The sequence below is a fragment of the Ursus americanus genome, chromosome X (assembly GCF_024610735.1).
Source record: "Ursus americanus isolate L20-20 chromosome X, mUrsAme1.1.p, whole genome shotgun sequence".
Lineage (NCBI taxonomy): Eukaryota > Metazoa > Chordata > Mammalia > Carnivora > Ursidae > Ursus > Ursus americanus.
Window position 1 is genome coordinate 87,989,578 of NC_142164.1, and position 26,123 is coordinate 88,015,700.

A 26,123-nucleotide genomic window follows, 5' to 3' on the forward strand; every position below is an offset into this window, starting at 1 on the left:
TAGTTGTTGCTGCTGTTTATTCTTGTTGCTTCTGAACTGATTCTATGCAGTGTATTCTTTGTCGTGAGTGGCCACTGACGTCTCCACTTGCTAGCTTTGTGGTCAGCTAATGGACGGACAGAGATGTCCTCAAGTGTCTGGAACCAGTAACTCCCGCAGTCATCGCTAGCGGGTTCTGCGGGTATGTTAAAGACAGGCTTTCAACACCCAACCAGGCAGTCGACAGTTCTGCCCTAGCCTTCACTTCCTGCTTGCGCAGAGTCTCAAGGTCAGCCCGAGCTGAGAGATTAGGGCTGCCTCAGGCCTTTCCTGGACATGTGTACAGCTCTACGCGTGTAGGTGGCCTTGTGGATTTCCAGGAATATATCAGAACTTTTCTGAGCCCCCATGAACATCTCCTTCCTTAGCCCCGCCTTTTCTTCTTGTCCCGTCTCTGCTGACAACACCTTCAGCTGAATTGGGACTTTTTAGGTTATAGGAAACAGTCACTCCCCAGTGAAGTCAGCTGTAGGTCCCAGGTGGGGTAATCAGAGAGACAGGCCTTGGGACCTCATTGGGCCACTAGAGGCAGAAAGGAGCCCAGGCCGCAAAGGCCTGAGACCCCTCTCGTGGCCTCTCCCTTGCCCCTGAGCAATGTGCCATCTTCTCTCCCTGATGACTACATCTTCTGCTTCCTCATTTCATTCATCCTTTCTGTTCCCTCGTAACTTCTGCTGACTCAGGGCCTACCCACGTCATGACCTTTTAGCTTCTGCTCCCATGATGAACTCATGAATCCCCCAGCGTGCCCTGGTTTCAATCACCAAGTGCGAGAAAACCTCCTTCTCTGGGCTCATCTTCTCCTAGGCCACCTCAGAGGATGCCCTTCCACCTGCAGGCTTACTCATTTCAGGTCTGGTGCTCACCCCCGTCCAATCAGCTATTGCCAAGGGCGTTGGGTGGACTCAGGGGCTGCACTAAAAAACACCTTCCAGGAGCTATGGGCGGGATGGTTTCACTTGGTGCTGAGGATTGGCGGACATCACGAACGACACCGACACTGCTACGACTGTCGCCTGGTGTGGCAGAGAGTAGCGATTAAGAGCACAGTGTCTGCAGCCAAGGAAACAGTCAGAAAAACTAAGAGGCAGCCCACGGAATGGGAGAATATATTTGCAAATGACACTACAGATAAAGGACTGGTATCCAAGATCTACAAAGAACTTCTCAAACTCAATACACGAGAAACAAATAAACAAATCAAAAAATGGGCAGAAGATATAAACAGACACTTTTCCAATGAAGACATACAAATGGCTAACAGACACATGAAAAAATGTTCAAAATCATTAGCCATCAAGGAAATTCAAATCAAAACCACACTGAGATACCACCTTACGCCAGTTAGAATGGCAAAAATAGACAAGGCAAGAGACAATTGTTGGAGAAGATGTGGAGAAAGGGGATCCCTCCTACATTGTTGGTGGGAATGCAAGTTGGTACAGCCACTCTGGAAAACAGCGTGGAGGTCCCCTAAAAAGTTAAAAATTGAGCTACCCTATGATCCAGCCATTGCACTACTGGGTGTTTACCCCAAAGATACAGACGTAGTGAAGAGAAGGGCCATATGCACCCCAATGTTCATAGCAGCAATGTCCACAATAGCTAAATCGTGGAAGGAGCCGAGATGCCCTTCAACAGATGACTGGATTAAGAAGTTGTGGTCCATATATACAATGGAATATTACTCAGCTATCAGAAAGAACGAGTTCTCAACATTTGCTGCAACATGGACGGCACTGGAGGAGATAATGCTAAGTGAAATAAGTCAAGCAGAGAAAGACAACTATCATATGATTTCTCTCATCTATGGAACATAAGAACTAGAATGATCAGTAGGGGAAGAAAGGGATAACGAAAGGGGGGGGTAATCAGAAAGGGGAATGAAACATGAGAGACTATGAACTATGAGAAACAAACTGAGGGCTACAGAGGGGAGGGGGGTGGGGGAATGGGATAGACCGGTGATGGGTAGTAAGGAGGGCACATATTGCATGGTGCACTGGGTGTTATACACAACTAATGAATCATCGAGCCTTACATCGGAAACCGGGGATGTACTGTATGGTGACTAACATAATATAATAAAAAATCATTAAATAAAAAAAAAAAAAAAGAGCGCAGTGTCTGAAGCCAAACTGCCTCAATTTGCATCCCAGCTCCTTCCCTTCCCAGTTCTGTGTCCTTGAGCAAGTTAACTTCTTGGGACCTCAGTTCCCTTATCTGTCAAACAGGAATGGTGACGATAATCATACCTACTGCGGGAGGATTAAATGAATTAGCACATGTAAAGTGCTCCAGAAATGCTAGAAATTGTTATCCAGCCACTGAGGGTAGAAAATGCAGACTCCTTTCTCTCTCTTTAGATCTCCCACTTCCAATGCTGTTAGGTTCTACCAATTCTATAACCCAAATCCTTTTTTTTTTAATTTTTATTTTTTTAAAGATTTATTTATTTATAAAAGAGAGTGCACGTGCATACCGGTGTGCACACAGAGGCAGGGATAGAGGTCAGCCACTCGGCAAGTGATGGGGGTGCTCTGCTCCCTGAAAGTGCCCTGGGAAAAAGCCTGACCCAAGAGAGCTGGCTAGGTGGCCCACCTGAGGGGCTGGACTCCCAGCTCCAGGACTGCCAGTGACTTCTGACGTTAGGCCGTAAGAGACACTGTGGCTTCTGCCTTGTTCTCTCTTGGGTCATTTTTTTCTGAGGAGAGCCAGCTGCCATGTTGTGAAGACACTCCCACAGCCCTAAAGAGAGGCCCACGTGGTGAGGAACTGAAGTCTCCTGGCAACAGCTAGTGTTGACTTGCCAGTCTTGTGAGTCAGCCATCCTGGAAGTGGATGCTCCAGCCCAGTCGAGTCCTCAGAGACTACAGTCCAGACTTGACGGCAACCTCATGGGAGACCTCATGTCAGAACCAACTGGGTGCCACTCCCAGACTCTTGACCTACAGACACTGTGAGATGGTAGAGTGTTCAGTGTTTTAAGCTGCTAAGGTTTGTTACACAGCTGTAGCTAACCAATACGCCACCGCACGGGGACCTCTCGGTCAGCTTGGCTCTTGCCTCTGGCAGGTGAACACTCCCAGGTTCCTGGTCTGTGGACTAGCAGGCTGTGGAACAGGGCTTCCCAGTTGGAGTGCTGGGGCTCCCTAGGTGCTGGGAATGGGCTGCAGGTCAGCCCCAGGAACTGATGGTTGTACACTTCCTTGTAATTTTATTTGAATTTTATACAAATGCTCTATTTTCTATCATCACCAAATCCTTTTTTATTACCATAATTATATACTATAAAGGAAATGGAATCGTTTTTTGTTTTTCTTTTTTTACCAAGCCTTTTATCGGCACTCTGAAATGAACGACGCAAATATCATTTTCGGTGTGTGATGAGGTTAGGAAACCGTGGTCTACACTCCCTGCTGACCACTCCCTCCTGCAACATGTTCCGTCCTCGAACGGGGTCATCACGTCATCACCTTCTTGGACACGTACTCACATTTTCCTGAAACTACCATTCCAGTGGACTTGACCATGGCCCACATTTCTCAGCTGAAAGCTCAGACTACCACCTCTTGTGCCGGCTGGACGGTTGGTTGTCTGGTCACAGAGGCAGCCTGTTGATGTCTCCAAGCCTCCAGATCCTCCCTTCCCTGAATCGTCTATGCAATCAGCTCCGCTTCTCAGGGTCACACCATCTGGTTAGAGCATGGTCAGGGCTGAGGTTTGTTTTGTAGCCTGGGGGAGCCCTGGGGGAGGAAAGCTTGCTAATCAGAAATGGCTGGGCGCTATACTTCCCTTCCTCCTTTGTAGCATCCGTGGTTCTCAAAGTGAGGTTCCAGGCCACAAGCAACAGCAGCACTTGTGTGAACTTGTTAGAAATACAAATTCTCCTGGCCTCACCCTAGACCTATTGAATCAGACGCTCTGGGGGCAGGGCCCAGCACTTTTGCGCTTTAATGAGCCCTCCAGGGGATTCGGAGGCAGCTCCTGTGAGAACTTGCAAAGCTCTCTTAAGTCTTTCCCAGGATTTGATGCGAGTGCATCTTTCCTCTGAACTGGAAAGTCATTCAGCAAGGGTAACGTTGACCCAAGCGGTTCCAGAGCGAGCCTGGTAGGCCCTCTGGGATCTCAGCACAGCTAGGTAACCCCTAGAGCTCTTCCGGGTTCGGGACAGTGTGGGGGTGTGGGGGTCACTAATCTCCTAGGAAACTGGGTAGACAGAGATGGGCTCATAAACACTGCAAAGGAGTCCCTCTGAATGGTGAGATCACAAGGTGAGCTTTTTAGTATCTTTCTTTCTTTCTTTTTTTTTTTTTAACCCTCAGGTGCAGAGGGGCGAATTAACAGTATTCCTCCATTTGTGTCGGATTAACACCACCGATCCCCATCAGGCCTGTTGTGTGCAAGCCGGCATGGGTGCGTGTGTGTAATTCATCTTATCTCTGCTCCCACCCCTCCCTCTTCCCATAGACAGTCATTTTAATGTATATCTTTTCCTTCGTATGGGCTCTTTTCCATAAACATGGTTTTGGGTGTGTGTGTGTGTTTTTTTTAAGATGTTATTTATTTGGGAGAGAGAGATACAGAGAGCTCTAGAGAGAGCAAGCACGAAAGGGGAGAGGCAGAGGGAGAGGGAGAAGCAGGCTCCCCACTGAGCCGGGAGCCCGACCGACAGTGGGGCTCGATCTAGGGCCCCAGGACCCCAGGATCCTGACCTGAGCCAAAGACAGACGCTTCACCGACTTGAGCCACCCAGGCGCCCCACTGCGTTTTTTGTTTTAATGTGAATTGTAGAGCCATGTAACACACATATGGAAAAACTCAGAAATCCTAAGTGCACAGCTGGATACATTTTCACAAAGTGAACACACCTTTGTAACCGGCTCCCAGCTGGAGAGAGAACGTGACCAGTGATCCAGAAGTGCCTCGTGCCCCTTTCCAGTCACTACCTCTCCGAGGGTAATTTGTATCTGGACTTCTAATGGCCCAGGTTACATTTCCTGTTTTTGAAATTTATATGAACGGCACCTGTACATATTTTGAATTTACATTAATGGTATTGGCTTATATGTATGTCACCCTGTTTCTTACCTTTTTTTTTCCAGTAAACATTTTTTCAGATCCGTTCCTGTTACTACGTGTACATATAACCCGTTGCTTCTAATTGCTGCGTGATATGCCAGGGTACGCCTCCACCATCCTGAACCACGATCCCTGTCCCCATGACAAACGCCCAGACTGCCTGGGCATCCCCGTCCCCACAAACAGGACTGTGACAAACACCTCGTGCACCTCCCTCGTGGGTCTCCTTCGTGGACCGGTCCGAGCAGTTCTGTGGGATTCATGTGCAAAAACGGTTAACAGGTCAGGATGACTGCTTCTCCTTAGAAACGCCTGCTGCCCAGGTTGGCCCTTGACTGGTGCCTGGGAATCGGGATTTCGGGAGGGTTCCCCCCATTCCCTATCTGATGAGAGTGGCTCACTGTGCCTGCACTGCTTTATGTAAACAGTGAACCATCCCTGTTCTCTCTTCGTACATCGACTTGGTGAATCATTTGAAATCAGCTTGTCTGTGTCATGGCGTCTCTGCCCTTATTCTGCCTCGAATGCCATTCTCATCCTTCATTTGCCTTTCTGATCGCTGCTTCAGAACTGGATTCACTGTTCACCTACAGAAATTTCCACCACCTGGAGGAAGTTTCTAGGGAGCCAGGGGGATGCCACCTCCAAAGTGAAGCACTAGTTGGAACACCTCGTACCACTTACAATCAAGAAAAAGGCACAGTGGTTCATGTTGAAACAGTGGAATAATGTTCTTTCCTTCTTTCCTTCTAGGCTCTTGGCTGAGACCCCCTTGTAATACAAGATGGAGTAACAGGAGAAAAACAAACAGAAGTTTAATAACATGCATACCTCCCGTATACACGAGAGACACCCAGGAAAACTGCACAACTCCCCAAAACGGCAGAAGCCGCCCCCTTAAATACCATCTCCAACGAAAGACAAAAGATGTTGGGTATGGGGAGTCAGTCATGGGAGCTGATCCAAAAAAGCACAGTCAGTAAGGGTAAGGTTGTCATGCAGATTTAAGTCGCAGCCTTCTCCATCGATGAGCTTCTAGATTTAAGAGTCATCCCCTTCTTCCTGGTACAGCCAGAGAGACACACTTGCGAATGGAGATTTCCCTTACACCTGTAAACCTCTCTTCCAAAAGGGTACCATCTACCTAGTTTTCTGAGCTCCACTTGTTGGCAGTTCCTTGAAAATCATCCACCTATCAGGATCCTTATGCCAAAGAGACGTATTTTGGGGTGGCAAGTGATGTTCCCCTATAGTGTCATTTTGGATTTAAAAGGCGACCCACAGCCCATTCTAGCAGGCGCTCTGATTCAGTTGCTGAGTAAGGCGGAGGCAGCCAGTTCTGAGCGGACCCAGAGCAGGAGACCGCTCCGCTGCGGTCAAGGCTCTAGTATAAGCCGCCCGGCTGAGAGTTCTCGAAAGTCTCTCCGGACGGAGACGCTGTACAGAGGCCCTGGCAAGCCCAGATAAGAGAATCACACACAGACCCTTGGCGTTCAAAGCAAGGCTGTGCCCTGTTCTGCAGCCAAATGTTTTCCTAGCTTTCCACCGGACGCCTGATCATGGAACCTCGTCAACATTTTGGTTCACCGCTGACTTGTAGGAAACTTTCCACAGATAGCCATGCTCCGTGCCTCAAGTTCCTTGCACTGAATTTGTGTTTTATTGAACTGGATTTGTAGCCATTTGCCTTGCTGAGCGATCCAACTGTGTTGACCTTGTCTTCCAACTAGTTGTGTGATATTGAGCAAATGAACTCAACGGTTGAAAAGTGAGAGTAATAGCACTGCTTTGCAGTGTTGGTTTCAGATAAAGTGTGTAAAGGGCTTAGCACGGGGGCCCCAAAACAACAGTGTTTATTAACACGGGGTTGTTAAGAACTCAGTATGGTGGTTCATTTAAAAAAATGAAGCATAGACTTACCACGTGATCCAACAATTCCACTTCAGGGTATGTCCCCACAAGAATTGCAAGCTGGGACTCAAACAGATTTGCACACCCACATTCGTAGCAGCATTGTTCACGACAGCCCAAAGGTGGAAACAATCGAAACGTTCAGTGATGGATGAATGGATACACAAAATATGGCATACACATCCAATGGAATATGATTCAAGCTTTTAAAAGGAAGGAAATTCTGACACATTCTACAACATGGGTGAACTTTGAAGACCTTAGGTTAAAATAAGCCAGACCCAAAATATTGTATGATTCCCCTTGCATCAGGCACCTGGAGTTTACCAAACTCATGGAAAGCAGAAAGGTGGTTGCCAGGGGTGGGGTGAGAGAGGGAAATGGGGAATTACTGTTTAATGGACACGGATTTTCAGTTTCAGATGCTGAGAAAGTTCTGGAGGTGGACGGTGGTGACGGTTGCACCACACTGAGAATGTACTTAATGCCACTAAATGGTACATTTGAAAAATGGTTCAAGTGGAAATTTTATGTGATGTATATCTTACGGCAAAAGGTATGCAAATAAAATGTAATTAAGGTGGCTTTAAAACGAGGTTGTGACCTTCGTTAAGAGAGGTGAGTGCATCTTTTATTTCTTTAGTGTCAGTCAATTAAAAATATTCATGGAAGCCTGACAACAGTATGTTGTCTAAGATGGAGAGCCTGACCCCACAGAGCTCATGTTCTAGATGAGTCTACCTCTCTCCATAGTGCCTGGTGAGATGTGTCAGACACAGGGGAAGGGCGTGTTGAGTGGTGACAAATATTTGCACGGGGCTCAGTAGCTTTTTGCTATCACCTCTAAAGCAGGCTTTAGGATTTTCTGAGGGCAAGGTCCTTTTCCTGCTTAGCTGTGGTAGCCAGCCTCCAAGATGGCCTCCAGTGATCTCTGCTTCCTGGTATTCACGCCTTTGTGTAATCCTCTAGTTGAGTGTGGGTTCGCTCAATAAATAGAAGAAGGCAGAAGTGATGATGTGTGATTGGAAAACTAGGTCATAAAAGGTAGAGTGGCTCATCTCTCAACATCTCTTTCTCCCCCTCAGTACTTACACTGGGGGAAACCTTGTCCAGAGAAGCCCTATGGAGGAGCCAATGTGGCAAGGAACTGAGACCTCCGGCCAACAGCCGCACGAATGAGCTTAGAAGCAGATCCTCTAGGTTCAGTCAAGTCTTGAGAGAGTAGAGCTTGACTGCAGCCTTCCCCCCAAGACCCTCTGAGCCAGAGACCCCAGATCACTGACCCTCAGAAACTGCGTGCCATGATAACCATCCATTATTTTAAGCCGCTAAGTTTTGGAGCCATTTGTTACACAGCAACATATAATTAATATCTTCCCCCATCACAGCGCAGTGGTTCACAGTTGAACCCAGATAGACTCTCTGGACTCAAATCCTGGGTAGACCACTTCTAAGCTGCGCGATCTTGAGCATGTAACAATTTTCCTGTGACTCAGCTTCTTCGGTTATAAAATGGGGGATACGACCTCATTAGGTTGGGAGGATTAAATAAATGCGTATAAAGTGCTTAGCAAAGTGCCTGACATATAATTAGCAGTCCGTAAATGGCCACTGTTATTGCGGTCATTATTATAGGTGATGGGAGAATGGCACAGTCAGTGTGGGGATTAAGGGTGCCCGTAGCATGATGCTTTTGACCTCCAGGGAAAAGGGGCAAGGAGTCTTTGCAAGTGCTCCTAAAACGGGGCCCCATGGTCTTGCATTGAAGCAGGGCATTACTGGCCTCTACTTACTGCAGATGGGGCCATGCCGCCGGAGTGGGGAGAGGCAGGCCTTAGGGACAGTTCCATGGATGCCAGGCTCAGGAGCATGCCCAATCCTTGGGTGAAGCGGCCACCATTCAGAACAGGTGTCCCCAGGTTTTCAACAGCCCTGCTCTGGAAAATGCAGTCAGAGAATGCTTTAGACTGGTTGGACTGTGGCTAAAACGAGAAATGCTGGGATTTCTGGGTTCCAGGACTCAGTTGGTGTCATGTTCCCTTTTCCCAAAGGAAAAACATTTGATTCCAATTTATTGGTAGGCCCCCAAAAAACTTTTTCCCTCAATTGCAAGGTATGATGTAGCGTGTCCACCCAAAGAGAGAAAGGGTGGGAAAAAGTAAACAGGAAACTTCTACCATCAAAGCAAATTGGGGTGGGGGGGCGGGGGGATGGGCATTAAGGAGGGCACTGGATGGAATGAGCACTGGCTGTTCTATGCAATGGATGAATCACTAAATTCTACCTCTGAAACGAACAACAACAAAAAAAGCAAATTGAATTGCTAAGTGAAAGAAGCCAATCTGCAAAGGCTACATGCTGCACGAGTCCAACTCTACGACATTCTGGAAAAGATGAAACTATGGAGACAGTAAAAGGATCAGTGGTTACCAGAGCTTAGGGGGAGGGAAGAACAGGCAGAGAGCAGAGGATTTTTAGGGCAATGCAATTAGTCTCTGTGATACTATAATGGTGGATACGTGTCATTATGTCAGTGAGCCCTGTTGCTCAACTGTAGACCCCAACAATTACAACCAGAAATAGACAAGCCCGCTTAACTCAGGCTCTAACTAAAACCCATTGTGCTTATTTCTTATCACACTTTCTTGAGGCATTGACGAAGATGTTTTGCAATGACTGGAACATTCCAACCACCAGACCAGAAAAGTCCTGATACCAACGGAATGCCTAGGAGGCCACACCCCACACGTCCTCTTCCCACCCCATGATCATGGGCTGAACACATGCCGACCCCTACGCATGATCACGCGCTCCCTGCCTGCTGTCTTGCACATATCCCCCAAACCTCTCTTTAGAAAATTCTAGGTGTCCGTCTTGCAGGTGGAGAGGTCGCTCGAGCCTGCCACCCCACCCCCCGCTCCGTTGCCATCAACCGAAATAAATTTCTCCCTCTTTCCCTTCCAAACCCTCATCCCTGGAGTTACTGACTTCTCTTCCGGCGAGTTTATCCAAGTTTGTTTGGCAACGGCGTTGGCATACTTAACCAGGAACTGGGCTTTTGACTTGTCTAGCCCCCAATCTCCCCGGGATCCCCCTGGACGGAGCAGGTGGCCCGGGGCAGTGCGAGGGCTCACCTGTTTGTTTCCTGAGTGAGTGGCTGTGATAGATGGGTCAGTAACACTTACACATTTGTGCAAACCCATGGAATGTACAACACTGTACAACACCAAGAATAAACCTTAAGGTAAACAACAGACTCTGGGTGATTATGATGTGTCAACGTATGTCCATCAGTTTAACCAATGTGCACTCTGGTGGGGGATGTTGACAAGGGCTGGGGGCAGAGGGTATATGGAAACTCTTCCTTCCCAATTTTGCCATGAACTTAAAACTGCTCTAAAAAATAAAATCTACGTTTTTAAAGTAATATGAGAAAGGAAGCTTTGATTCAAAGGCATATTATTTAGAAGCCTGTTGAGTCCAAGAAACAGGAGTTTCGAGCTCATTGAACTTCAGAAGGTTATAGTTCACAGGTGCCTGGTGAACCAGAAGACAGGGACTATTGTTACCAAAGATGGGGGGGGGGCTGCAGTGGGCCTCAGAAAGGGCAAGAAGGCCTGCGAGCATAAGCAGAATTCCTGTGGCCTGCCCCTCGAAGTGCTAGCAGCATTTTATGCTCTGTCTCCCCCTTTCTCTCTTCCCCTCTCTCCCTCCTTCCCTTGGCCTTTTCTTCTGGCAGACTGCTCCCTCAGCCTCCTCAGGCCTACAGCCTCCCACAGCTCCCCTGTTTACACGGAATGGCGTCTGGCTCTTCAGAGACACTTTTTCCCTTTCTCCACCCCAATCCTAAATTCCTGGGTGAGGGGACTCTGGTGGCCCTGTACCTTGGGGGCAGGTGTCTGCATCCTGCCGCAGCACCCCTGGCCAAGATGGGTGGAGGTGGGGGCCTGGGAGCCCAGCACTTCTCAGAAAGTGAATGGGGGGGCGGGGGTGGTACTAGGAGGTGGTATAGACGGCTGGTGGCTTTCAGCTGGGCCTAATTCTGCGACATGTGACAATCGTCCCCTTAGGAGCAGGAGCATTACGTGAGCTGCTGGCATAACTCTGCCCCACTTTCTGGGCTTGCTGCTGGTGCCCGCTTTCCCTTTTGATTTAAGGCCTTGCAGGGGCTCTGATTTGGAGCGGGGCATTGGAGGAATTCTTTACCGCCAACTAGCCTTAATTCCTCCTTCTTACATAACCAAATGGCAACCGAGAGGATGTTTGGATTCGGCTTGTTTTTTTTTTTTTTCTCCGTGCAGGAGTTTATTTATTAATTAGTGTGCAAAAAAATAAATAAATAAAAAGGAAGTAATAAAATAGCCTTGTTTATGTTCTGGTCCACGTGCCGTCTGCTCACTTGTCTGCAGCCTGGCGTGGGGAAGCGGAGCGCTCAGCCCCGGGGGAGGGGGCCGCACCGAGGGTGTCCGCATCATCCGCTGCGGATGCGACCGGCCAATGCAATTCATTCCTCTCCCTCCTTCCCCGCTACCCGCTCTCCCCCTCCCCCTTCTCTCGCCTCCCTCCCTCTCTCCCCCGCTCACGCCGCGGGGTCTGGGCGCCCTTGCAAGGGAAGAAGGCTTCCTGCGAAGGTGGCTTCGAGGCCGGAGCGCTCGAATGTCATTCCAAACGTCTTTAGGAAGCGGGACGGGACCGATAAGGCGGTGGAAGGTTGGGCTCCAGACGGCCTCGGGATGGGGGGCGGGATGATGCAGCTCACAGCCGGGCCGCCCCCCCCCCACCTCCCCGGCCGCCTAGGGCCCCGCTGGGGACAGCGCTGGTCCCGCCCCCGGCCCTCGACGCCGCGCTCCGTCACCCCTTCACTTCGGGGCTGCGCGCGGGTGTACAGCCGTCGAGGATCAAAGCCCAGGGGTGCCGGGACTCCCGGAGAGTGTGACTCAAAGGGGCAGAGGTTCCCCGCTCCCCAAAGCCTGGGCGTCCCAGGGCGACTGGGAGCCCAGGGCGCCCCCCCCCCCGTCCCCTCGCAAGGCTGGAGGAAGGGATAGAAGGACTGCTCGATCGGTCTAAGAGAAGCTTCTGGCCCCTCCCCGGATGATTTGGAGCGGTTCTTAATTCAGGCTGGCCCGCCTTTTCCGGCCCCTCCCAGCACCCTCACCCCCACCCCGAGGACGAGGCGCGCGCCTTCGGGCAGGCGGGCCTGGGCACAGTCGCTACTGGAGCCCGAGCGTGGGCAGGAGGGCGGGCGGGAGGATGGGGGAGTGGGGGGCCAGGGGCGCCTGCCCTGTTGGAGCCCCGCCCTGCTGGAGCTCCTACCTTGTTGGAGCCCTGTTGGGGGCGCCAGCTGCCTTTGGCGAGGCTTTTGGATGTGGATTCAGGCCCGGCTCCTCATCCTTGTTCAGCTCATGGGACACCCAGAAAATGTATATTATATAATATCTCAATGACTTTCAGGGGTGAACTGGAGAGTATTTGCAGAGTCGAAATGGGGCCTGGTGGGGGAAAAAATGATTTCATTGTGTGTATTATGCAATCAGGTAAAGAAAATGAAATATAAACTGTTAGAAATGGCGTTAAATATTCAGTATGTATATACGGTTTCCTAATGAAGTCTTCACAACCCTCCCTTTATTTTCTCCTTTATACTATGGAAAATTTCACACATACAAAAACTAGATGCGTAGATAATGCATCTTCAGCCTCAACAGTTATCAAGGTAGGGTCAGTTTTGTTTCATCTCTCTCCCCACCCACTGCCCCCTCCTGTTCTTATCCTTTCTTTTTCTTTTTTTTTTTTAAGATTTATTTATTTATTTTAGAGAGAGAGCAGGGGGGAGGGGCATAGGGAGAGAGAGAGAGGGGATCTCAAACAGACTCCAGGCTGAGTGTGGGGCCCGACTTGGGGCTCAATCCCACGACCCTGAGATCATGGCCTGAGCCAAAATCAAGAGTCAGAGGCTTAACAGACCAAGCCACCCAGGCACTCCCATCCTTTCATTTTTTTAATGATAAATTGAGCTTGTGTTTCAGTTAGCCTTTGCTGTGTAACAAGCCACCCCAAACTATACTGGCCTAAAACAGCAATAGTCCATGCTTTGTCACAATTGTGCTGGTTTGGCCGGGCACTTCCTCTGTGGGTTTTGACTGGACTCATTCAAGAGGGAGGCTCAGCTGGGCTAGAAGATCCAAGATGGCTTCACTTGCACGTCTGGCTGTGTGGACTAGGACACCTCAGGTCTCCTCTCCTTCATGGCTTCTCCTGTTCTAGTAGGCTAGATGGACTCTTATGTAGCAACCTGAACCTTCTAAGGGAATCAGGGCAGAAGCCTCAAGCTTCCTGACTTACTGTGGGAGCCCCAAGTCACTTCCACCTCTTTCTGTTGGCCGAAGCACGTCACAGGGGCAGCCCAGACTCTCTGGTATTGGGGTGGAGAAATAGCCGGGTCCCTGGATGGGAGGAAGACGTGGGAGGACCTACTGCACAGTGCAAAGGAGCATGGGAGGGATCGGTGGCCTTTAATCAATCTACCACAGTTTGCTTTCATCAACATAACTTTTTATATAAGGTTTAGTGCTCGCAACGGCCACACATAATTCCCGATCTAGACTTTTTGATGATTAACACTTGAATGCTTGACAGTCCCCTCAAGGAGAAACTTTGTTAGCGCAGGTAAGCAATTGACTCTTTTTTTTATCATCCATTTAAAATTGTGCAACAGTTGAAATTATATTTAAAGAATCTGGCAGCTCTTCCTTTAGCGGACAGATGAAATGTTGAAATTTCTTATTGTAATGCAAATGGATTTTGAAACCAAATATGTCTCTTCCTATTAGGCACTTAAAATAAAGATGGTCTAATTGGCGGAAGGCACATGCATCAGAGAGCTGCCAACCTGTGGTTGGCGTGGACACCACGAAATTGCGCACCAGCCACAAAAGGAAAGAGGTATCTGGTACATGCAGAGATGGTGTTTCTGGGCATGCTGTGGGGTCCCCCTCTACCAGCCTCATACTGCACTGCCAGAACTGTGTCCGTGCCAACGTCTGGTGGGACAAGAGCGGGCATGGCCACAAACTCCAAGTGAGGGTCTCCGATTAGTTTTCAAACAAGCCAAAGGAAGAGCTCTCCAAAGTTTGTAGTTACTTTTAGCAGAAATGTCACAGTACTGAAGATTCTTCTTTCGATGGAAGATGATGGATTTTGCCTTAACTTTCTTGTCCTTAATACCCACTCTGTTGCCACCCAATGCGATGGGGATGTTTTCACAGACTTGTACCAAATCTCTATGCCAGTCAGGCACATCCTTGGAAGCAATGCTCGGTGTTACATCAGACACTGGGTTTGTATATAATAGCCATCTCTCCGTCCACCAAATTTCTCCTGACACCCTGGATTCCATACATTGGACTTACTGGTCCTCTGCTGGTGTGGAACACAAGGCAATGGGCCTCAACCTCCAATGCAGTCACATACTTCTCCAATTCACCAGTCAAATGACGTTTCACGAATGTCATTTTTTTCCAGCACCATCATCACCAACCAAGACAAGTTTGAACTGAACTTGTGATTCTCCTCCAGCAGCTTCCAGAAGCATCCACTTGCCCCATCTGACCGAGGGCGCTATGACCATTATTCTTGCATTTACTGTTAACATGATAGCATTCTCCATCTGTGTACCCTCCTGCAGAACTAGGCAACAGTCTACAAGACCACCCTCACTTCTCATGCCAGCTGCAGAGTTCAGGGGTCCCCAAGACCATCCTCAGTTTTGATTATTTGCTAGAAGGACTCACAGAACTCACTGAAAGTTGCCACACTCACAGTTATAGTTTATGACAGTGAGAGGACACTGATTAAAATCAGGTAAGGGAAGAGACACAGGGAACAGTCCAGAAGGGTCCAAACAGAGCCCTTCCAGTTGTCATCTGCTGGTGGCATCATGGATAGCATTAACTCCTCCCAGCAACTATGTATGACAATATGTAGGCATATCACCGCATATCACCAACCAGGGAAGCTCACCCGAGCCTCGGTGTCCGGAGTTTTTCCTGGAGCTCAGTCTTATACACATGGCCCATTGCCCCCCACCCCGGAGGCTGAGCTGAGACTGTGTGACCCAAAGCCCCCACCATAAATCACATTGTTACACTATCTAGTGTGGTCCAGGCCCCCTTGGAACCAAAGACACTCTTACCAGGCAAGACACTGCATGGGTTGAGACCACCTCTCAGGGGCTAAAGGCAAAGGCCACCCCTTTCTCTGAGCAAGGTTCATTCCTCACCACACACCCCTCATTCTGCTTTTCCTCTCTCTCCCTTTCTCCACATCCCTTTCCCTTCCACCTTTCCTATCCTAGGCTGGGGCCTTACACTGTTATCATAGGGGGTTTGAAGTTCAGTGAAAAGGAGGGGCATCTCAATAGTTCCCTCCCTGGGGTCTCCACACCTTTGTGCCCAGGGCGCCAGGTGGCAGAGGCCAGCCACACTGCTGCCTGCTAGCTGAGCTCAGGGAGAAGGCACACGGATGTGGAAAGTGCAGACGGTCTGGGAAGCTGGAGGGGCTCTTGATCCCCCCACAACCCAGCCAGCTGGGGCCTGTCAGAAGCATCGTGCCTGCTCTCCGGAGTATGACAGGACTGACACAAAAGGGATAGAGAGGGGGCAGCTGGGTGTCTCAGTCGGTAAAGCATCTGCCTTCGGCTCAGGTCATGATCCCAGGGTCCGGGGATCGAGTCCCACATCGGGCTCCCTGCTCAGTGGGGAGCCTGCTTCTCCCACTGCCTGCCGCTGCCCCTGCTTGTGCTCTCTCTCTCTCTGACAAATAAATAAAATCTTAGAAAAGGGGGGGGTACAGTGGGTGGGGCCTGAGCAAGTCTGTGCTAAGTTGCCTGTGGCACTGACCACCACTTCCAAGTCCAAGTTGAACCCTGAGCTTCAGGCAGAGTAAGATCTTCCACCACCACACCCTAGGAGACCAGGCCTCTTGGAGATTACATGGACACGTGACTCTGGGAAGCATGGTCGCACCCAGCATGTGGGACAGAAGTATATGATGAAGAATTTGGAGCCCCATCAATCTACCTGTTCTAAGAGTAGGTGACAGATTGTTTCCAAAAATGGCCACAACTAAAAAAGAAAAAGGCCACAATTCCAGTTGTATGAGTAATCTAGAATAGTTGAACTCATAGAAACAGACAGTAGAATAGAGGTACCAGGGGCTGAGGAAGGGGGAAAGGGGCCGTCACTGTACAGAGTTTGAGTTTGGGATGATGAAAAATTCTGGAGTTGACGCCATCTAATGCTGGTGAGAATGTGGAGCAACAGGAAAGCTCATTCATTGCTGGTGAGAATGCAAAATGGTGCGGCCACTTTGCAAAGTAGTTTGACAGTTTCTTACAAAACTGAACATAGGCAGGGCGTCTGGCTGGCTCAGTCGGTGGAACATGCAACTCTCCATCTTGGGGTCATGAGTTCGAGCTGCACGTTGGGCATAGAGATTACTTTTTAAAAAGTGTTAAGACAGGGGGCGCCTGGGTGGCTCAGTCATTAAGCGTCTGCCTTCGGCTCAGGGCCTGATCGGGGTCCTGGGATCGAGCCCCGCATCGGGCTCCCTGCTCTGCTGGGAGCCTGCTTCTTCCTCTCCCACTCCCCCTGCTTGTGTTCCCTCTCTCGCTGGCTGTCTGTCTCTGTGTCAAATAAATAAATAAAATCTTTAAAAAATAAAAAGTGTTAAGAAAAAACCACAAAAACCCATGAAACCTAGGCTTACCATATAATCCAGCAAACGTGTTCCTTGGTATTTACCCGAAGGCGTTGAAAGCTTATGTCCACACAAAAACCTGCACACAGATGTTTATAGCAGCTTGTTCATAATTGCCTAAACTTGGAGGCAACCAAGATGTTTTCAGTAGGTGAGTGGATAAACAGTGGTACATCCACACAGAAAACATGATTCAGCACTAAAAAAAAATGAGCTGTCAAGCCACGTAAAGACGTGGAGGAAGCTTAGATGCATGTTACTAAGTGACAAAAGCCAATCTAAAAAGGCTACACACGGTACACTTCCAAGTATATGCCTTTTTGGAAAAGGCAAAACTATGCAGACAGTAAAAAGATGGCCGCTCCTAAGAAGCGGTTGCCAGGGGTCGGGGGAGAGGGAGGGATGAATAGGCAGAACACAGAGGATTTTTTGAGGCGGTGAAAAGAAATGGTCCTGTACTAACTGTAAAAGTGCTAAATGAATAAAAGATAGCATTTTTTAAAATGTCTATTTAAAAAAAGCTCTGGAGGGGCGCCTGGGTGGCACAGCGGTTAAGCATCTGCCTTCGGCTCAGGGCGTGATCCTGGCGTTGTGGGGTCGAGCCCCACATCAGGCTCCTCCGCTATGAGCCTGCTTCTTCCTCTCCCACTCCCCCTGCTTGTGTTCCCTCTCTTGCTGGCTGTCTCTATCTCTGTCGAATGAATAAATAAAATCTTTAAAAAAAAAAAAAAGCTCTGGAAATGGATGGTGGCAATGGTTGCACAACAATGTGAATGTATTTCATGCCACCGAATGTATACCTAAAAATGGATAAAAGGGTAATTGTGATGTTATGTATATTTTAGCATAATACAAAAAAGTTTAAGTAAGCTCCATGCCCAGTGTGGGGCTTGAACTCACGACGCTGAGATCAAGAGTTACACGCTCTACCGACTGAGCCAGTCAGGCGCCCCACAATATAAAATATTTAAAGAAAACATATGGCCACAATTATTACCCTCCCTGTACCTGTACCCGTCCTCAATGCAGAGCAGCTCCTCCCACCAAGAGGCGTAGCCCTTGAACCTGGTCTTGGGACTTGTTCTGACCAATCCGAATACCAAACGTCATGCCTGGTCCAAGCCTCTCAAGAAGCCTTGGGCATTTTTGCTGTTTCCGTTTGCTCTCCTGCCACCCAGCCACCTCCCTGTGAGCTGACCCAGGCTAGCCTGCTGGGGGATGCCCAGGCCATTCCAAACCAGCCTGCCCCAGCCACCCTGGCACTGGAGACTGTAGACATGGACATGAATCACGTGCATCAGTGGCATCAAGCCCACATCGCCAGTCCACAGAATCAAGAGCTAAATCAAGAGTTAGATGGGGCACCTGGGCGGCTCAGTCAGTTAAGCATCCGACTCTTGATTTTGGCTCAGGTCATGATCTCGGGGTCCTGAGATCGAGACCCCTGCATCAGGCTCCATGCTCGGTGCAGAGTCTGCTTAAGACTCTCTTGCTCTCTCTCTGCCCTTCCCCCCTCGCTTGCATGCTCTCTCTGTCTCTCTAAACAAAACAAAACAAAACAGTTGGTGTCTTAAGGCACTAAACTTGGTGGTCCATTGTTTTGTAGCAAAACCTACCCGTCTCAGAGTACGGTGATGGAGGTAAATAAGGACTGTCCTGGTGAGGACCCTAACCCTCTCGGATCTGATTTCCCGTAAGTTGGAGTGTTTGAGGGACACTGGCCGCTAAGGGTTCTGGGAACACATTTGGAGATAGCTGTTACCTTCACTGATGCTGAAGAAGCCTAGAACTTCTTGGAGGTCAAGGTCCCAGCCTTATGGGTTCTTGGATTTCAGAATCCAGTATGAAAGAAAGTGGGTGAGTCAGAGAGCACCTAGCCAAGAACTTCCGGTCTGATGGCGGTGAGCATGGGGATAGGAAGGGGTTGGGGGCCCAAGCTGGCCCTCCTAAGAAGCAGGCCCGCCTACCTGCTCTCCCTCGAGCCTCCAGGATGCTGTGCAGGCAGCCCGCAGGCAGGCTGGTGGGCCCACTCTGCTTCCCCTGGTGGGAGGCTCAGATGGGCCAAGATTCATGCTAAATGCGGAGATTCTTACTCAGAGCTGGGTTTCACACCTTCTGGCATTCAATACTAGCCTAGTTTTTAATAAAAACAACACTATTTTGGTGCCGTAAACCTATTTTTCACCATCTGGCATACCCTTATGCCTCTTATGTTTTTTTCTTCTAGTACCGCCTGACAGGAAAAAACCATCATGGGACTAGAAGCTCCCTACCAAGGAGGATATTACTGCACATTTAAATGGACAAGGTACCTCTCTGCAGGCTGCGGCTGCTTTACTCTGAGCAGTAGACTTTTAAAAACCTCTTTCTACAAATGTCAATAGAACAAAAGAAGTTTGGCTCGTGAAATATTAAGATAAAAAATAAGTTTGATTTTTTTTTTTTTTGCATAACAGATGATGACGATCTAAAAATATGCAAGAGGCTAACGAGGAAGAAAAACCACTCCTTCTGTCTGAGGGGAATGGCAAAATAATGGCCCAAAGCTGTCCTCTGCAATTCCTTTGGGGGTGAGAGTAAAGGAATGGAAAGCATTGGGGAAACCAACAGGAAAATAAGCTTTAAAAAAATTTTTTTTTTTATTTGCAAGCAATCTCTACACCCAACGTGGGGCTCGAACTCACAACCTCGAAATCAATAGTCACATGCTCTACCAACTGAGCCAGCCAGGCACCCCAGGGGAAATTGGCTTTGTTAGTAAAATTAGCTTAATTAGGAAAAATAATTCTCATCGGATCTAGCTTTTAGCAAATTGATGGGCATGTTATGATTCTATGTATTTTCTGGAGTAGTCTGATGTCAGACTTATGTTCACCAGCACCCATTTGCCCATAAGAAGAGCTCCTCCTGGGGAGGGGGGTGGGGGAATGGGATAGGCTGGTGATGGGTAGTAAGGAGGGCACGTATTGCATGGTGCACTGGGTGTTATACGCAACTAATGAATCCTCGAGCTTTACATCAGAAACCAGGGATGTACTGTATGGTGACTAACATAATATAATAAAAAAAATTAAGATAAAAAAAAGAATTAAAAAAAAAAAAAAGAAGAGCTCCTCCAAAGCACACAAATGTCTCTAGCAAAGGGATCTTGTGCCTGTTTTTACTCAGTGAGCCTGTGGTTCTTCTTGGTTGTCGTGTATGTGAGACGAGTGTGTCTGTGCATGTGCATGTGAGCGCGTGTGCACATGGATGGGAGGGTAGATCCAGGTTTTGTGGTTGTTTGAAGGGTTTATGATTTGGGGGAGGATAGAAAGATAACTTATTCCGTTTTTCTTCAGGCGTAGTTGATGGAAATTTGACTTTCATTACTGATAGTTTAGAAAACTTCCGGCTTCGCAATTTGTTATTAGTAATGTTGTATACATTTGGGAGACTGCTGTCAAATATGGGGAAACCTCTATCAAGTTTCTTTTATATAAAAGCTGTACATTTTCAGGGCATATCAAGGATTCAAATTCAGGGACCAATTTTAAATACTCTGAATTGACAATACTCATCAGCCAACTTGACCTCAATGTCTTGTCGAGGTCTATTATGAGATTTCTGTTATCTTTGTCAATGTCACTATTTTGGTCAAATCAGCAAGAAATTTAAGTATTTTCCCATTGTATTCGTATACTTCACTTCTTTTCATTAAGTAGATTATTAAACCAAGAACCCATATATTACCTCTATTCAAAATTTATCGCTTTCTCCTTTGGTATGATCTGAAAAAAAATTTGTTACAGTTTATTTTTCCAGAATCATTTCTATTGGTTACATATGGACATACCTGAAAAATCATCTCATTTTATAGGGAGTTTGCCATTATATTCACTGCATTTTTGATGATATTCTCGAGAGGACAAATTTCTGTTTTGATCTGCTCACAAGTTTAGGCATTTGGTGATTGGAAGAATTTCCCACAGACTAGCTTCCGGCTCTGCACATTTCAAACCTCATTTCTCCTCCTCCCACGCCCCAGCTGCTGTAGTGCTCGATGTCATGATGCCAGGTGGGCAGTGAGATTATTCCCGGAAGTCATTCCTACCCCGGGATGGCCAGCAATAACTGCATATGTAAACAGTTCTCATTAAAGGCACACTCCATGTATTCTCAACTCCACTTCCCTTTGGCCAGCCCCCGAAGGTCCTCGGCCTCTCCAGGACCAGAGGGGAAAAGTGTGACAGAGAGTCAGAGCAGGAAGAGAGCGATCTTAACCAATTACAGCCCGAATAGTTGACTTCTGCAAATTGTACCCACACACATGACCAGGTGAATACATTTCTGGGGGCCTCCCCCTGAAAGGTCTTCAGCAAATGAGGTGCCCTGACACTTCAGCTTCATTAGCTCCGCGCGGGTGTGAGTGTGCGAGGGCTTTTTGTTTTCTTTCTTTAACGAGCGGCAGCGGAATACCAAAGGACCGACTCCGGAAGGCTCGGATCCGTGTCTGCCTATGACCTTGAACAACCGGCCCTCCTCGGCGTGCACCTAGGTTCCGCACCTGCCAGCCTCCGGCGCGCGCAGGGGCCCCCTAGCGCCAACCCCGCCCCGGCCGTGCGGCCCCGTGGCCTCTAGAGGGCACCACACCCTCATCCCGGAGCACTGGCCGCGTGCGCTCGGTTGCCAAGGGCCCCGCGGCGGCTCCCGGCTGGACCTGCTCCCGGGAACTTCCGGTGCTCTGAACGCAGGTGCTCCGCGCGGCCGTTCGACGCCGGCAGAACCGAGGTCAAGCCCGCAGGGCCTGGCGCGGACCCCGCTCGGGTTTGAACGACTGCACGTGATGGGGCAGGAGCCTCAGGGAACCGGCCGCCTTCCTCTTTGAAGTTCGGGGGACCCTTTCAGGTGCACAGAAGAGTTTTCCTTACCCATGAGCCCCCCGGGGGGAAAGGGCCGGGACCCCTGCTGAGGTCTGCGGGCGACGGGAGGGTGGCTTCCCCCCGCACTAGGCCTCCTGGGGACTTGGGCAGCCGTCAGGTTCCTAAAGCGTACAGGACATCCCTGCTCTTGGTTTGGGGTGTCTGGGACCTGGGAGGGTGGCTTAGGCGGTGATCCCGGGGTGCTTGTGACAGGGCGGGACTATGCCCAGGCTATGGCCTGGGAGGAGGGCCCACCCCGCGGGGCAGCCCCCTCCGAGGCTGGCTGGCTTGGGTCTGGGAGCCGCGGTGTAGCTCAGGTTTTCAACAAAGTACTGTCTTCGACCCCTGGGCCTCAGGGCCCCCGAGGGGGTCTCCGGGAGACTGTCCAGAGCTCCCCTTCCAGGCCTGAGTACAGGGTTGGGGTGAGGAGGCAGAAGCAAAGGATTCAGGTGAGAAAATCACTGTGATAAGCGTGACGATCATCAGTCCCCACAGCTGAGCCCTGGATAGCCCCGCTTCAGGTGTGGGAGGCTGCCGGGCCTTTGCACGCGGCGCATTCACAATAGCTACTGGTTGGGGCGCGGGGGTGAGGGTGGGGGAGAGGTGGCGGGAAGTGTTGGCCAACAGAGAAGGTACAGGAGGGTATCTGTGGAACCCGCGGGGGTGGGGGGCTGTGGGGGGGGGGTGAGACTTCCTTGTAACCACAGGCAGGAAAGGCACACGTGTCTGTGTGTGTGTGTAAATAAGCAGAACACAAAAGTCACTGTTTTAATCATCTTAAAGTGTACAGTTCACCAGCCTTCAGTACAGTCGCAGTGTGGTGCAACCATCAACCTTATCTAGTTCCAGAACATTTCTATCACCGCAAAAAGAATCCGGTACCGTTCGCGGTCACTGCCTGTCCCCACCCCTCTCCCAGCCCCGGGCAACCACTAATCTTTCCGTCCCTGTGGATTCGCCTGTTCTGGATATTGCATACAGATGGAATCATAGACTGTCGGGTGTTTGGCATCTTTCCCCGAAGCGTGCTGTTTCCAAGGTTCATCCGTGTCCTAGCGTGTGCGGGTACGTCACCCCTTCTTGTGGCCGAAAAATACTCCATCGTGTGGACATGGTTGTGCTGCGTTCTGTGATTGGGCACTCGAGCCGTTTCCACATTTGGGCGATTCTGAAGAGAGACACATGTACCTTTCCTCTGTGTCTTGCCCTCATCTGGGGGTTCGCCTGGGTCCGGCGCTCCCTGCTGATGCTCGGATGCGAGCCGCTCTTCCAGCGCCTGCCCGCCCCGCCCCCCCCAGCCCAGGGAATCTCGGGGCTCATCAGGCTCGGCCTCAGGCCCTGATAGAAAGCAAGAAGAGGGGAGACTGGCTGGCTGTGGGGCGGGGAAGGGTGCGGGGAGCCTTTGGAGGCCCCGCCTGGACTAGCTGGCTGACATGGTCCTTTGCCAGGGGAGGGGGACACATTGTGATAGCCAGTTCTAGGAAAGGTAGCCAATCTCCCCTTTACTTCCAGAATTCTCTGGGTGGGGGAGTCTTGTCTCCAAATCCACACGCAGGGAATCTTTCCCCGGCCTGTGGATCTGTGAACAAACCAGGTCCAGGTAAGACTTTAATAGCCTGGGGTCCTTTGACCTGTCAGCTCTTCTAGTTACAGAAAATAAATCCACCTTCGTCCTCTCTGTTCCACCCTGCTCTTGACTATGAATCAGCTGCACAAGTGACAAGAGCAGCCCCATTCCAACTCCGGTCATTTGGAATTCAGCATTTCCTAACTGACATACCATGGGTGAGCTGCTCTCAGAGTTCCAGGTTCCATCTGGGGAAAAAAAAAATTGATTTTATTTTTAAGTTCTAGAAATAACATACAGTGTTATATTAGTTTCGGTTGTACAGGTAGTGATTGAACAATTGAATCCATTACTCAGCGCTCATCACAAGTGCCCTCCTTCACCCCCTTCACCGATTTCACCCAACCCCCCACACCTCCCTTCTGGTGACCATCTGTTTGTTCTCTAGAGTGAGGAGTCTGTTTTTTGGTTTGTGTCTCTTTGTTCTTCATTTATTTCTTAAATTCCACTTATGAGTGAAATCATATTGTATTAGTCTTTCTCTGACTGATTTCACTTAGCATATTACCCTCTAGATCTATCCATGTTGTTGCTAATGGCAAGATCTCATTCTTTTCTATGGCCGGGTTGTATTCTATTGTGTCTATATACCACAACTCTCGTCTGCATTCAGCAACTGACGGACACATAGGTTGCTTTTGTATCTTGGTGATTGTAAATAATGCCGCAGTGAACATAAGGGTGCAGAGATCCTTTCGAATTAGTGTTTTGCTTTTCTTTGGGTAAACAGCCAGTAGTGGAATTACTGGATCCTGTGGTAATTGTCTCTAAGTTTTAGAGGAGACGTGATACTGTTTTCCACAGTGGCTGCAGCAGTTTGCATTCCCAGTGCACAGGTGTTCGTCTCTCTCTCCACAGCCTCGCCAACCCCTGTGGTTTCTTGTGTTGTTGATTTTAGCGGTGCTGACAGGTGTGAGGTGGTAGCTCGCTGTAGTTTTGATGGGCATTTCCCTGATGCTGAGAGATGTTGAGAATCTTTCCATGTGCCTGTCGGCCATCTGGACGTCTGTCTTTGGAGAAATGTCTGTTCATGGCTTCCGCCCGTTTTTACATTGGATTATTTGGATTTCTTTTTTTTTTTTTTTTTTGGTGTTGTATGATTCTGTTTTTTAAATAATTTTATCATTTCAGTGAGTAATTTTTAAATCTTATTGAGTTAATGATATAGACATGTTGCAAAAGCAAAAGATATGAAGGGTTTATATTGAAAAATGTGTTGCTTCTACTGTCAGTTCATGTGCATACATTTTTTTCCCTTAGAGGTTACCAATTTTACCATTTTTTTTTTTAAAAAAGGTCTAAAGATTTATTTATTTGAGAGGGAGCATGAGCAGGGTGGGGGGAGAGGCAGAGGGAGAAGGAGAGAATCTCAAGCAGACTCCCCATTCAGCGTGGGGCCCAACTTAAGGCTTGATCCCGTGACCCTGAGATCATGACCTGAGCCGAAACCAAGAGTCAGACACTTAACCAACTAAGCCACCCAGGCGTCCCCGGTGTTTTAAGAATTATTCTGAAGATGTTATAGGAATAAGAAACACACATATATGTGTGTATGTGAATGTGTATTTTTTTTGCTAAAATGGTGGTTTAGTGTAAAAAATGTTCTGCAAGTTGTATAAGTTCTTTATATATTTTGGATACTAACCCTTTATCGGATATGTCATTTGCAAATATCTTCTCCCATTCAGTAGGTTGCCTTTTTGTTTTGTTGACTGTTTCCTTTGCTGTGAAGAAGCTTTTTATTTTGATGCAATCCCAATAGTTTATTTTTGCTTCTGTTTCCTTTGCGTGAGGAGACATATCTAGAAAAATGTTGCTACAGCCAATATCAGAGAAGTTACTGCCTGTGCTCTCGTCAAGGATTTTTATGGTTTCAGGTCTCACATTTAGGTCTTTAGTCGATCGTGAGTTTATTTTTGTGTATGGTGTTAGAAAGTGGTCCAATTTCACTCTTTTGCATGTTGCTGTCGAGTTTTCCCAACACCATTTGTTGAAGAGACTTTTTCCCATCGCATATTCTTGCCTCCTTTGTTGTAGATTAATTGACCATGTAATCATGGGTTTATTCCTGGGCTCTCTATTCTGTTCCTTTGATCTATGTGTCTGTTTTTGTGCCAGTACCGTACTGTTTTGATTACTACATCTTTGTATTATATCTTGAAATCCAGGATTGTGATATCTTTAGTTTTGTTCTTTTTCAAGATTGCTTTGGCTATTCTGGGTCTTTCGTGGTTCCATACAAATTTTAGGATGATTTGTTCTAGCCCTGTGAAAAATGCTCTTGGTATTTTGATAGGGATTGCATTAAATATGTAGGTTGCTTTGGGTGGTATGGGCATTTTAACAATACTGGTATTCCCAATCCATGAGCATGGAATATCTTTCCGTTTGTGTCATCTTCAATTTCTTTCTTCAGTGTTTTACAGCTTTCAGAGTACAGCTCTTTCACCTCCTTGGTTAAGTTTATTCGTAGGCATTTTATTCTTTTTGGTGCAATTGTAAATGGGGTTGTTTTCTTCATTTCTCTTTCTGCCACTTCATTATGAGTGTATAGAAGTGCAGTAAATTTCTGTATATTGATTTTGTATTCTGCAACTTTACTGAATTCATTGATTAGTTCTGATAGTTTTTTTTGGTGGAGTCTTTAAAGTTTTCTATATATAGTATCATGTCATCTGCAAATACTGAAAGTTTTATTTTTTCCTTACCAATTTGGATGACTTTGATTTCTTTTTGTTGTCTGATTGCTGTGTCTAGGACTTCCAGTACTATGTTGAATAAAAGGGGTAAGAGTGGACATCCTTGTCTTG

General features: G+C 48.3%; 1 non-coding gene across 1 annotated transcript; it reads right to left on the reverse strand.

Annotated features, from left to right (window-relative positions):
• Positions 1–19,447: 19,447 nt before the first annotated feature.
• TRNAN-AUU (transfer RNA asparagine (anticodon AUU)) lies at positions 19,448–19,520 on the reverse strand. The gene has a single exon. It is a non-coding gene; the product is annotated as a tRNA-Asn (tRNA).
• Positions 19,521–26,123: the final 6,603 nt, after the last annotated feature.